Genomic DNA, 10,373 nt, shown 5'->3' on the forward strand with positions numbered 1-10,373 from the left:
CTTTGACCTCCACCTTTGACGCATCTCCAAATGACACATGACCATCTTCAATCTTTTGCATTTCTATGAATAGGTGCTCGTGACCGCACATATGGTTGCTTGCCCCTGAGTCAAGGTACCACAGAGTGTCGTTGTTGATGTTCTCTTCATCTTAAGCAATCAAGAGAAAACCTTCATCTGTTCCGTCTTCCACGGCTAGGTTGGTTGTTCCTTCCACCCTTTTTCCGGCTCAACAAGCTTTTACAACGTGCCCCTTCTACCACAATTGTAACATTTGTCGGAGTTACAATTATTCGCATAGTGGCCATATTTTTTACATTTGTAACACTGAACGTTGGAATTATATCCTTGACCGCGTCCTTGATTGCGTCCTCTTCCACGCCAATTTGCTTGGCTCAATAGTCTCTTCTCCTTATAATTTTCTTCATAACTGTTTCCTTAACTACCTCGACCATTCCCGCAACTTCCTCGACCTATACCTTGAGTATTTTGAGAGTAGAGTACCTTTTCATCCTATATTGATGCCTGAAGCGCTTGATCGAGTGTCTCCTCCTTCTTTTTCTTACGTTGCTCGTGTGCCTCGAGAGAATCAGCGAGCTCATCGACCGTGAACGTCGCTAGGTCCTTTGACTCTTCTATGGCACATACAACATTCTCGAAGTTATCTATTAACGACCTCAAGATCTTCTCCACGACCTGTGTCTCGGGTAACATTTCTCCATTTCGATTTAGTTGATTTGTCACGGTCTGTACATGCGTGATGTAGTCAGATACATTTTCTGACTCCTTCATCTTCATGCTCTCCAACTCGCCACACAGTGTCTGGAGACGCGCCTGCTTGACTCGGTCGGTCCTTTGAACACTTTTTCTAAAGTGTCCCACGCTTCTTTTGAAGTAGTTACCGTTGCAATCTTCTCAAAGCCCGACTCGTCAACAGCCCGGAACAGCATGTATAATGCTGCTGTCTTATCCTTTGATCGTAATTCTTTTAGCGCCTTGTTTTACGCTGCCGTATAACCTGTGGTATCTTTCGGTTCTTCGAAACATTCTTCGACCACCTCCCATGCGTCTTAAGAACCAAGAAGAGCTTTCATTTGAATGCTCCAATTCTCGTAGTGTTTGCCTTCATCGATCATGGTAGTGGCATTTGTCCCATCATGTTCACCATCGGCTCTGATACCAATTTGTTGAAATAAAATTTGCTATGATACCAATTTGTTGAAAATAGTAATCTGCTCTGATATCAATTTGTAGAAATAAATGCTCACTCTAACTCTAACTTGTTAAAATAGCACTCACGAAGCACGGAAGGAGATGTCGAGAGGGTTGAGACAAGGAGACAAATAAATTCTGAAAAGCCTTTTTTCTATTAGATTGTACTTAACTCTTGCTTTGGGCGGAATTAATTTATAGATTTTCTAAAATCCAAAATTGGCTATCCCTTAATCCAATTTGTCGTAGATTATTGCCGTACATTTTTTCCTTGCCTTTTACTTCTTATAACTCACCTTCAAAAACCTTACTAAAATTAACAAAATTAAAAACTACTTTTCTTTTTATTTAAGTTATTCACCTTGCTATGTTGGGCCACACCCCAGTTGAAGTTTAGTCCCCATTGCTCTCATAGTGAGGTTTAGCTTGGCGCTCAGATCTGTCACTTCAGCCTTGAACCACTCCAAGGGCTACTCTTATGTCCTAAGGAATTTTTGAAACTATTTCGGTTGCTTGTTGGGCACTATCTAGGCCCTTGATACACTCCTTCATTTGAGCAATAGAGCCCAACGAGCTATCCTCACGTTCGAAGCCAACAACAGTTGTGGCCTTGTCTTCTAAGGCCTCATCCCTAACCATTAATTCATGGACTGACATTGCTTCAAGTCGACCTGCCATTTTATCGATCTTAGCGACTTTAGCGAAAATCTTGTTCATGTGAGACTCTAAAAGCCCCATTCCATCAAGAACATCACTCAAGTAGAGCAAGTGATCTTTGATCTTTACCAATTGTTAAGCCTGAGACTTGCCCAGTTGTTTTGCAGCAGACAGATTCGATTACTATGATTAAGGAGCTGACTCAGCTCTGATATCACTTGTCACAATTGTACTCTTGTGGCAGCACGACAGCCATTGTGCAACACTTATTCTAACCTAGCTAATAAGTCAATTGTATGAAAGTCAGACTTTGCAGACAATTGTGACTTATGATCGAGCCTCGAGTCACGTTTGAAAGAAGTGTTTTAGGAAACATGAGTGAGAAAATGCATTGGAAACAATTTGAAAAAAAATTAATATTATGAGTTAAAAACAAATAAGCAACAACTTCAGCTTTGAAGGCATGTTACCCAAGTAGGAATAATTGACAACTAGTACATCACCCTATAATATTTTGGGGAATATTAGCTCTGATGAGCTTAGACATGATTTTGGTGACTTGTTATGCATTGTCGTATTAATACAACAGGAATAGTAAAGACCTATTTAATATGAAATCAAGTAAAAAAAGTTTGGAATGAGTATGTGATCACAGACAACACGTCCTGGACAAGCATAATCGGGACATTTGACATGTGACCATAAGCAACACGCCTTGGACAAGCAGGACCATGACATTTTGTATACGTACTTCGCCCTAGTAGTCTACGTCATAGCCAATTTGAAGAATCAGCCACTAGCCCGTTCATCTGACTTAACCATGACTCAGGTGTAGCTTGCACCCAACTATTCTCAACTCTGCTCCACCTAAACAACTTTATTTGTTATTATAAGCCCTATCCTTCCATTTTAGACCATTCTAAAGTCATTTTTCACGTGTTTATGAACGTTTGAGGTTAGCAAATTTAAAATATTTGGAGCCAAATTGGATCAAATAAGAGAGTCAGATGATTTAAATTTCTCAAATATATTCTATCTATGATGTCGTGGAACACCATATGTATACTCAGATCACGACAAGCAAGATCAAATGAACATAAACTCAAAATTTAATGACTTAGCCTCCAAGTGGCTTTATTAATACATATTATTTTTTGTATTATGATATGCTTATGAACTTTTCATGATGTTCGTGCTTCCACAATATTGACCTAATATGTTAGGATATTATATTCATGTTATGCCTTATAAAACACTCAGATGAACTACGTATATTAAGAATAAACATGATATCATGCACACGTGTGTAGTCTAGTAGAAAGGTTATGCAAGGAAAAAAATATGAAAGTATGATGTTCAATTCCTACATGATCCGACCAATTATTTATAATAACAACCCTTCCTTCCATGATCTTGTTCTCCCGTAATTATTTCTGTAAGTCCAGAAAACACAAAATAAAAATAAAAATATTTGCTGTTCTTCTTTATCATCATCTTCCGGCGGGGTCCTTAATCTCAGAAAAAACAGTACCAGACATCCCTTTATTATATGTAAAAATGGAGGCATCACTATTGCTTGTCGTCACATAATTGCTCATTCCCCACTCCGATTCCATTCTCCGATCACCAGTGCTACTAAACAATGTCTCATCCACCAACCACTGTTCTTCCCCGACATCCCTCTCGCCGCCGCCCACATCATCTTCCTCTCCCTTCTTTTTCGACGCCTCCTGTAATTGCAACGCAAACTCCAATCCCCACACCACATCCTTCATCGACGGCCTCTTCATTCCCTCGTCTTCAATGCAACTCACTGCCATCTCAACAAACTTCCTCAAGCATTCCGGCGTAATCTCATTCCTGAGATTCGGGTCAATAATTTGCGCCACTGTGTTATCACGGCAGCACCGCCGAACCCACTCTGCTAGGTACACTTGCTTCTTGTCTGCAGAGCGTATTAACGGCGGACGAGAACAGAGCACTTCACAGAGAACAACCCCAAATGAATACACATCAGATTTTTCAGTTAGCTGCTGCCGTCTGTAGTACTCTGGGTCTAGATAACCGAAGCTCCCTTTAACCACCGTGCTAATGTGTGCGTTCGACATGTTCGCCGGCCCCACTTTTGACAACCCGAAATCAGAAACCTTCGCGACCCATTTCTCATCGAGTAAGATATTAGTGGTTTTCACATCCCGGTGGATGATTGTCTGATTGGCTCCTGTGTGAAGGTAGTGTAGCCCCTTTGCAGCACCAATGCAAATTTGGAGGCGTTGATTCCATGTGAGAGGCTGTTCGTTGTCTCCGTATAAGTGGCTGCGGAGTGTTCCATGAGACATATAATCATAGACAAGAATCATTTCCTTACCATCGTTGCAGTACCCGATGAGGGAGACGAGATGGAGATGGCGAAGCTGCGAGAGCATCTCAATCTCTGTTTTGAATTCGTGGGCGCCCTGTTTTGAACCTGGTTTCAATCGTTTAATTGCCACTTGGGTGGCATCGTTGTCGATGTAGCCTTTGTATACGTTACCAAATCCGCCAACGCCAATGATGAAATTGTCGTCAAAATTCTTGGTGGCCGCTTGAATCTCCGGCAATGAAAAGTAACGGCATAGATTAGAGGGGAGATTGGAGTTGCGGGTCTTGCTTGATTTGTTTGATTTGTTCGTTGATGTGGAGTACAGAGCCAACCACGAAGCTCCATCGCTTGAGTTTTGGTCTGTAAATGTTCTTCTTCGCCGGAAGAAAAACAAACCCAGAGCTAATATGGCGACAACACCCACAATCACCACCGGTATTACAACTGCCACCGTTTTACCAGAATTCTTCTTTGGTGGGATCGACGGAGGTGGAGATTGGATCACCGTCGTGATAGGTGGGTCTGGGTTTTGACCACCGAGATTACCATTTGAATCGTTTAATTTGAAGATTTCTATACCATTCAAGATCACATTGGCGTATCTCGTCTTGAAATCCTCTGGGTTTGGTTGGAGCGTAACAGAGAGATTCACTTTCTTTTGATCACCACCGGGCACAAGCACAGCATAGTCTCTGTAAATTGGGCTAAATTTCCCGCCGGCTCGTGGAAACACATCGAATTGTGGCTCAGCCGTGTAGTCTCTAATGTAAATCAAGAACACTCTGTCACCGGCAGCAGTGATATTAGACTCAAACTCGCAGAAATGAAGACGAAGCATGTAAGTGAACCCAGGATCTACAGGGTACTCCCATGTGAGATTATGGCCCTTGTTAAAAGTCCTATTCGGACCCATGGTTCGGGCAGTTTGATACACATTTTCTGGTGCAGTGTATGTGGGTATTTTAGTGTAATTGAGATTTGCAGAGAGATCAGTAGGTTGAGGAAATAAGTTAATATCCAACAAATTACTTTCCTGTAACCAGGTTCGAAGCATTCCAGTGTCTTGGGAGGGGGAGATGAGGTTTCCACCCATATTCATTCTATATACCAATTCAAGAGCCGTGTTGTTTTCAACTGGGATGAACTGATTATCTATGTTGACAAGCTTCAACCCTCTACCGCCTTGGTCATTGGGGTTGGGTGGGGTGTAATAAAGATCATCCGGCATGGATACAATCTCAATCCCATTGATAAACGCGTAGGAGTCTTGATTTGTGGGTGTAAATGTAAGGTTAAGCTTCACACCATTTCCCTCCGCGTACACGCAGAACTCACGAACAATCGCGCCGGAAGGAGGATCGGAAGTGTCCGCGTTTACAGAGGCATTGAAATCACGGAGGAGAGTACGGAGGCCAGTTTTGAGGGAGAATACGGCTTTGGAGCGGTGGAAGTTTTTGTAAGGAGCGGAGTAGAAGTAGAGGCGTATGAATTTCTGGCCAGGACTCAGCGGGAAAGAGTAGGTGAATTCAGAGTGGGACAGGCGTGCTGTTGTGTAAGGGACGCCGTTGATAGAAGAGAATTGCGTTTCCGCTTGGGAAGTGAGCGATGCGTTGTTGTGATGGAGATCTGAAGGGAAGAATTTGGAGCGTTCGTCCCCGACCCAGAGGCGGTTGTCCAGGGAGTCGGAAGAGTTGCCAGGGGAGCCGCAATCGAGAAAGATTTTGTCGGTGGGGTTGAAGGGCGGTGGCGCGTCACCAAGGACGTGGAGGAAGAAAGAAAAAGCGAAGAATAGAAGGGTTGGTGCAGTGGCAGAAGCAGGTTTGGATGTGCAGTCCGCCATTAGATAGAAGAGAGTGGAGCAAAGAGGAAGAGAAGGTGTAGAAGAAAAGAGAGAGGGAGGGTTGAGGAAGTCCAAGGTTGAAAAGTCTTGGTTTGTTTTGTCCCCAATGAACAATTCCTCAAACTTGACCAGAAATGTGTCACTATCTCTTAGTCATTGTTTACAATTCGCATCCGTGAATGGTCCAACATGAAAAACAAATATGTCATTGAGACAACCAATTGATCTTATTGGATGTTTAAATTTAAAGAGGTAGGTAATTCAGTGGTGGTGAGCTTTGCCGTTGAGTCTCATCTACGGAAGGATCTTATCTGTGGTGTCAGGCTTGAAGCACTGCCGAAGGTGGGGTTGCTGCCGTTGCCTAAGTATTATGAACTCTTGGTGGCCGAGGTGACCGCTCACTCGACGGTGTTTGAGCCATTTCCCAAGTTCAATCCACTTTTATAGACTTTGTCATTTCTTTTTAAATAATAGGTATTTTAGGCTTCATTTTGAGCTCAAAATATGGTAGTCACAATATTTAGAATTTAAAATATTTTAGTTGAGAGTTCGTTCAATTATGTCAAACATATAAAAATTAATGCTTACTAGTTTGTAATTCTTCTCTTAAATTTAGAGATTTAAATTTGCCAAGATTTTGCATAAGTTATTTTCTTTACCATTATTTAATGCACCAAATATAATGAATATATTTTCCACTTTCATAATTAATATATTTACTAATTAATTTCAAATTAAGCATTGATTTTAATATATTACTATGAGTTAATAAGATCTTATAGATCGACAAATTATAACTTTTAATATATATAGAATTAATTAGTTAAACTTATTACTTGATTAATTTTTATACATGTACTCCAAATTACTTTAGTTTAAGTATGGAGTTACACTTTTGTGTACCGTAGGTCAGGTTACAAGTCATCTTTTAGAAGTGGTTCATTATATTGCTATAACTACTTATACTTTAAGTACCATTGATCCTCTGACAAGTCATCTATTTATGATTTCAACCAAAAATTAAATCTCTCTTTGGCTATTGAGAGGGCATGTGTCACAACCCGCTTATTTAGGCATTGAATCATGAACCATAATGTAGACTAACGCTGAGTGAGATAAAAATATGGTATAGGTACCAAACTTGTGATAACTTAGGTTTCCTCAAATGATGTAGAAGTACTATGCTTTGTCATATTGATGGACATGCATGGGCATAAGGGGAAGTAAGCAAAGATTTTCTAAACTAGCCAAGTTGACGACACACTTAGATTAGGGGAGAAGTTCAAACAAGAACTCCTCTAAGACCGATTAAAGTCATCATGGACACTCAGGCAATTGCAAATAGGAACCGGGTGAGGGCAAAGTAGGATGCCTAAAGTGATCAAATTAGATCAAATTAGAGAAATAATAGTAATGAAAAGTAAGTTTTGAAAGGAAAAATGTTCTATCATTGAATTGAAAAATAACATGCTATTAAATAACCATATACATACAAACAGAAACACACAATAAATAGTTAGTAGTTCTAAAAGTTAAAGTTCTATTCTAAAACAAAGAGTTCCGCACAAAGTGAGATTTTATTTAGCCTAAGTAAACTAACATTTCCTTCCTTAAACTAAATACCTTAAAGCATTCGTTTGCATCAGATTCAGAACCGACCCCTAATAGAGCTCTCAGCTTCAAAAAGACATCCAACTTTAAAGGTTTGGTCATCACATCAGCTACTTGATCTTGTGTGTTGTAAAATACTAACTCAATAGTCCCGAATTTTGATAATTCTCTCAGAAAATGAAAACATACATCTATATATTTGCTCCGACGGTGTAAAACTGGATTTTTTGACAATTTAATTCCAGAACTACTATCACATTGAATGACAATTGATTGACCTTGATTTAGACCAAGTTTGTCTAGCACTTTTTTCAGCCATAGTGTCTGGCGTGCACATGAAGCAGCAGCAATGAATTCAGCTTCAGTAGTAGCTTGTAGACAAGCTGTAATACTAAAATAAAAAAATAAAAAAAAAAAATAAAAAAAAAAGTCGGTCAAAGCTCAAAGGGCAAAAAGGACATTTTACCCCTCAGCCCATTATAGGGTCTTGAGGGTTCTCCACAGAATTCCTGCAAAAGAGAGAAGTGTGAGAAAGAAGGTTGAGAGAAAGTTTGAGAGAGAAAACTGAATAGCCGGAGTCTTCGTCGGAGAGTCACCGACGAAATCCATTCCCTACTAAGACCTACACTCTGGAGTCCTTCTTGGAGTGAAGTAAGAACTCGTGTTGTTGAGATTTCCTCCTCTTTCGTCAAGATCAGAAAGAAAACCCGCAAGGTAAGATTTCGAACTATACTTTTCAGATATGAGATCTTTGTTTGGGAGTAGAGTGTTTAAGTTTACTACCTTCATCTAGGAAGATCCGCCACTGATTTTGGTGAGGAAATCGGACGAAACGTCGAGATCTGAGAATCTTTCCAAGAACGGTAAGGATGTTACCGGACCTCTTTCCGACGCTCATAACTCATCGTATGACTAAGTAAAAATCAAGAAAAAAAATATTGACACGTAGGTTGAAGTATGATCTAAACCTTTGTTGAAGAAACCATTATTGTTTGGATTAAGAATCGAGAGATAGAAAATGGAAAGAACATCGAAAAACTAATCGAAAACCTTGATTTTCTGCTAGGAGGAGAGAGAAGCCGCTGGTGTGCCACGTGTCAACCGGCTAGAGGACCGCTTGCGTCTACCACCTTCAGACACATGTCGAACGCCGCCTGAAAAAACGCGGCTCCAGCCTCCCTGCAAAAAGCATCTCCAGCAACGCAACCCAGCCTGCATCCCTCGGCTGACCCGGTACCCGTGCGGCGAATCGAACCGAACCGACGACCTGCGGTCCACCCAAACCACTGTTTTCGAACCGAATCAGCAATCCGCGACTGCAGAAAATCTTGGGCGCGTGACACTCGCACGTGGAACCTGCGAGTGGTTGCACCCCGGCGCGTGACTGGCGAGTGGAAGCGCGTGTAAGCTCATTTTCGGCCCGTTCGACTTCTGTTTTCCCTATTTTCCTCCTGATTCCAATCCTAACTCCATTTTATATGAAATAGGACCTAATTGAGGAAAATCACTACCTTTTGATACGCCAATTGTGTGGAAACGCTGCGTTAGGGCATGCATCATCCAAGTAAGTCACCACACGGAATTTTAGGAAATAATACTTGTAAGAGTCGCTTGGAATGCATGCATGCTAGTTTAATTGTCTTAGGTCATAGCTTTCCGTTATTGATCGTAGGTAATTGATTTTTAAAAGCAAGATGTATGGTATGGATTATTATGAGAATTACCTGAGTACTGCTGTTATGCTTTAAGTTTCCGCTTGTTATGTATATGTATATTTTCATGCTCTGCGCTCCGGGAGATGATGGATGTTATCGCCCCGTTGAGCTTGTATGTTTACTTTACATGAAACATGTTTGATAACTTTGGATGATAGTTATGTACGTACTCAGTTAGTTTTCATGACTCGCATTTATGATTAAGTCTAGGAATTCTTGGTTAGAGTAAGAAGACACTAACATATAGACCTAATCCTTTCCCTAGTAGAGCAACAGACCTCCACGGCGTACGAAGCCTCACTAGAGGACCCTTAGGCTACTGGTGTGTGATTGGTGTCATAGCTTCGTGGGGGACAAAGGGATTCCTGATCAGAATTCGACTGCTCTTAGCCGTTTTAGCATGTAAAACGTGTGCCCACATCGTATAGACCATTTAGCTAGATGGGTTAAGAGGGGTAGCTCTCCCCAACCAAGGGGACCGTCATGGGCCTAGGGGGTTGCAGCTCACTTCCTAGGTAAGTTACCAGATAGTCTCAGAGCCATGTCGAGGTAGCTACTCGTAGGGCACCAGTCATTACACAAGTTAGCATAAGGGAGCTCTTAAGAATCTTTAAACGAAAGGACAAAGGATCAAGAAATCGCGAGAGGCAAGTTCCAAGGTGTTAAAATGAAAACCAAATGTCTTAGAGCTAAAGTAGAGTCCGTGGGGGTTTGTTAGGATTAGGATGCAATAAGAGCCTACAGGTAGGTGGCTTACTGAGTATAATTTTTATACTCATTCTTGCTATACCTTTTCTTTTTCAGGTACGTGAGGCGTTGAGTCAAGAGAGGGCATGTTGATCGATGTGGGTTGTCACAGAGGAAGCGTGTCCCGGGGCGTTAGTCTAGTTTTACTAAATAGTACACTTTGTCTTTCATGTTTCCCTTCTTGTTTTTACCTAGATACATGTCCTTTTAGTAATGAAACATTTTTCTT

General features: G+C 41.1%; 1 pseudogene; it reads right to left on the reverse strand.

The window, feature by feature from the left end:
• Positions 1-3,211: 3,211 nt before the first annotated feature.
• LOC111790342 (receptor-like protein kinase FERONIA pseudogene) lies at positions 3,212-6,384 on the reverse strand (annotated as a pseudogene).
• Between the last annotated feature and the right edge of the window lie 3,989 nt (positions 6,385-10,373).

This window comes from Cucurbita pepo, chromosome 3 (genome assembly GCF_057944985.1).
Source record: "Cucurbita pepo subsp. pepo isolate OVF chromosome 3, ASM5794498v1, whole genome shotgun sequence".
Taxonomy (NCBI): Eukaryota; Viridiplantae; Streptophyta; class Magnoliopsida; order Cucurbitales; family Cucurbitaceae; genus Cucurbita; species Cucurbita pepo.